Source organism: Artibeus jamaicensis, unplaced genomic scaffold (assembly GCF_021234435.1).
Source record: "Artibeus jamaicensis isolate MK-2021 breed Jamaican fruit bat unplaced genomic scaffold, CSHL_Jam_final contig_60, whole genome shotgun sequence".
In the NCBI taxonomy this organism is placed as follows: Eukaryota; Metazoa; Chordata; class Mammalia; order Chiroptera; family Phyllostomidae; genus Artibeus; species Artibeus jamaicensis.
Window position 1 is genome coordinate 627510 of NW_026521900.1, and position 4553 is coordinate 632062.

Below are 4553 nucleotides of genomic sequence, written 5' to 3' on the forward strand. Positions count from 1 at the left end.
AATGCAACATACCAATATTACAACAGAATGAATGGAGAAGCATACATGAGAATCTAGCTGTTTGCTTTATGGTAAATTTTGAAGATACTTGCAATAATATAAAATAATGTCACTCATCTCAATTTTTTTTTTGTTTTGAAAAGCGTATTTAGTTTTTCTAAAAATATGTTATCTATTTTAACATGAATTTTTTCTAAATGAATTTAAATGTGATCTTAATTTTTCCTCAGTTTTAATTTCTTTTTATCAAGGTATAGTTGACATATAACATAAATTTCAGTTATACAACATAATCAACTGATATGTGTATATATTATGAATGATCACCACATTAAGGCTAGTTAACATCCATCACCATACATGGTTGCAAACTTTATCTTTTTCACTCACACCCACCCCTCATCTCTGGCAACCAATAATCTGTTCTATTCATGAACTTGATTTTTCTGTTTTGTTGTTTTTGGAGCCTCTCTGATTTTTTTAAAAGATTCATTTATTTATTTTTAGAGAGGGGAAGGGAGGGAGAAAAAGAGGGAAAGAAACATCAATGTGTGGTTTTCTCATGCACCCCCTACTGGGAACCTGGCCCACAACCAGTCTTGTGCCCTGACTGGAAATCCAACTGGCAACCCTTTGGTTCAAAGGACCATGCTCAATCCACTGAGCTATACCAGCCAGGGCTGTATTTGATTTTTTTTTAAGATTTCACATATAAGTAAGATCGCATGATATTGTTTTTCTCTGTCTAACTTATGTCACTTAGTATAATGTCCTTAAGTTCCATTCATGTTGTTGCAAATGGAAAGATTTCATTCTTTTTGGTGGCTAAATAATGTTCCATTGTATATAAATACCATATATTCTTTATCCATTCATTCATCAGTGGACATTCAGGTTGTTTTCATGTTTTGAGTGTTATTACATAAAGATCTTACGACACATGGACTTGAAATAAAGGGGGGAATGTGGGTGGGAGGGGGTGTGCAGGGTGGAGGGGAATGGACAGGGGGAATGGGACAACTGTAATGGCATAATCAATAAAATATATTAAAAATAATGCTTCAGTGAGCATGGGGGTACGTATATCTTTTCAAGTTAGTATTTTTGTTTTCTTCAGATAAATACCCAAGAATGGGATTGTTGGATAATATGGTAGGTCTATTTTTATTTTTTTGAGTAACCTCCCTACTGTTTTGTATAGTAGCACCAACTTACTTTTCTGCCAACAGTCTCTAAGAGTTCCCTTTTCTTCTCATCCTAACCAACCTTGTTATTTCTTGCCTTTTTGATAATAGCCATTCTAACAGGGTTGAAGTAATATCTCATTGTGGTTTGTATTTGCATTTCCCTAATGATTACTAATGTTGAACATCTTTTCATGTATGTCTTCTTTGGAAAAATGACTATTCAGATCTGCCCAATTTTTAAATTAGATTGTTTTATGATTCAGTATGAATCATATGTGTATGAATTCTTTGTATATTTTGGATATTAATGCCTTATTAGCTATATGACTTGCAAATATATTCTCCCATTCAGTAAGTTGCCTTTTCATTTTTTATAATTTCCATTGCTGTGCAGAACTTTTTAGTTCAGTGCATTTATACTTGTTTATTTTGCTTTTGTTATCTTTGCTTCTGGAGAGAGATTAAAAAAAATCACCAAGACCAATGTCAAGGAGCTAACCCCTTGTGTTTTCTTCAAGGATTTTATGGTGTCAGGTCTTACATTCAAATTGTTTTTTACATTGTGTTGATTTTTGTGTATGGCATAAAATAGTCATCCAGATTCATTCCTTTGCATATGCTGTCCAGTTTTCTCAACACCATTTATTGAAGAGACTGTTTTTTCCCTATTGTGGAGGAAGGCTTCAGATGACAAGCCAAATAAATGTGGATCTCATCTAATGTGCTTTCATTCTTTCAGAGTCCTGTTTCCTCCAGTCTTTGCCTGCTTTTAGTTGAGTTCCAAAATATCTGAACAACTAATTTTTCTATAGTTTCCAGAGTCGTAATTATTGGCAGGAAGGTTAATGTGATATGAGTTACACTGCTGTTAATTGAAGTGGAATTCTTGTCTCTTCCCACCTTTGAATCAAGATCATCAAGGCCATGTCTTCATCTGTGGGGAGGCAGCAGAGTCAATGTTAGGTCCTTGAAAAATCACCTCCAGTTGTGCAGTGTTCTATTTACTCAATTTCCCCATGATGTATGCACTGAGTCTAATTTAATATCATGTTATCTGGGTGTGTCTGATAATGGGCCAAAGCATCAAACATCTATTTTCTCAGGCTGTTTCTTTCTTGGTGGGTAGTCATCTATACATTGAAGCTCACAATTGCATTTTGTGATTAATTGACATCACTGTAAGCCTTTTAAAAACATTTTCTTTTTTTTTACCATTTTAAATCTTAATGGAATTTTTTTTCCAGTTGACATTAATCATTACCATATTTTTGATGCTCAAATTGTCAGCACTGGGGTTTTATTAGTTTTTTCCAAGCTAATTTATTCTTTTATTTTTAAAGTATTTTAAAATACACCTGTTTTAAAGTGAACAATTAAATGTGTTTTGAGGAGCCCTGGCTGGTGTAGCTCAGTGGATTGAGCGCGGGCCTGCGAACCAGACAATCGCGGTTCGATTCCCAGTCAGGGCACATGCCTGGGTTGCAGACCAGTTCCCTGCAGGCCAGTTCCCAGCAGGGGACGCACAAAAGGCAACCATACATTGATGTTTCTCTCCCTCTCTCCTTCCCTTCCCCTCTGAAGATAAATAAATAAAAAGAAAATCCTTTAAAAAAATGTGTTTTGAGGAAAATGTATACAGCCATGTAACCTACATCCAGGATAGAACATTTCTAAACCCCATGTTTCCCTTGTGCTCTTTTCCAATCATTTTCTCCCAACAGATACCACTGCTGTGCCAATTTCTGTCACTACAAACTGGTTTTCCCTGTTCACAAATTTCATATAAAGGGAACAATGTAATAAGTATTCATCTGAGTCTAGTGTTTTTTCATTCAGAATAATGATTTTTAATTTCTTCTATATGTGGTAGATATCAGTAGTTTGTTCATTTTTATTTATTACTAGTAAAATTAGTATTCTTTCATGCCAGTTTATAGCCTCCTGAGCCATTTATAGTAGGATTTCTAATGAATAAAGCTGCAAATCTTTTTTGTGTATATGCATTTTGTCTTCTTTTGAATAAATACCTAGGAATGGACCTGTTGGGTCTTAGTGAAGTTGGTATGTTTAACATTCATTTTAAGAAGCTATTAGTTTCCAAAAAGTTTTACCATTTGACACTCCTACCAGCAGTGCATGAGAGTTCCAATTGTTTCACCTCCTGTCAATACTTAACATTATCAGTCCTTTTCGTTTTAACTACTCAAGTGGTATTTTATTATGGTTTTCATTTTCCATGCCCTTGATGAAGATATTGACAGGAGACAATATGCTTACTGCAAATTGATATGTATTCTTTGTGAACTGTCTGATCAGATCCTTTGTTTTTTTAATTTGTATTTTATTATCAATTTGTAAAGTTTCTTTATCTTCACTTTTAAAAAATGTTACCTGGATTATCTCTGAAAGCATTCCTACCTCTGGTAGGAATGTCTCAGCAAGATGTCTCAGGCTTTCTGAGACAGCAAGATGTCTCAGGCTTCCTTTTTTTCCCTTCCTTGCACACATAACCAACTCTAGAGAGTCCTGACACCTTATTTTATAATTCATGATGACCCCTGTGTAACCTCTTTTGGACCCCAAGGCAGGAACAGCCAGATCCAACTCTACCATGGCATCCATTCTGGCTATGGTGCAGGTCTGGATGTGGATCTTCCTGCGTTGGAGTCTAGGATGGATTACAGAGAAATCACCATGAGGATCATTTCAGGCACCAAAACAATTGTACTCTGAACACTGGAAACTCAAAGCATGTCGAGTTCATTCATGCTTATTATTTCTATACTATTCCAATTGTAAGCATGAGATGTCTTGCCAATCCCCTCCTCGATCTGCTGTTGTCTTCTCATTCTCATACTGTTCTATGTGTACACCAACTAAACTTCCTCCCAGATTTTTTTGTGATACTTTATGGACCACTGTCACATATTCACAATTTCACAGTAAAGTAACCCTTCTGCATCTTTGGTATCTTTTCAAGACAATTCCAAGTAAAACCTGATTCTGTCTTGCATCGCTTTTCATAGAAGATATTATGCTTTCTTCCATGCATACTCCAGTATCTCTTGGCTGACAAGTGTCAATATAATCCTAATTCCCCACTACTCTTTTCAATCAACAATTCTTTTTTTTAATATTTTTATTGATTATGCTGTTACAGTTGTTCTATTCCCCCCCTTCATTCCCCTCCACCCTACCCCCTGTCCCCACCATTACCCCCCCTTTAGTTTATGACCATGTGTCTCAAGTTCTTTAGATTCTATATTTCCCATGCTATTCTTGCCCATCCCATCTATTTTCTACCTACTGTCTGTGCTACTTATTTTCTGTACCTTCTCCCCCCTTCTCCTCCACAATTCTTTTCTA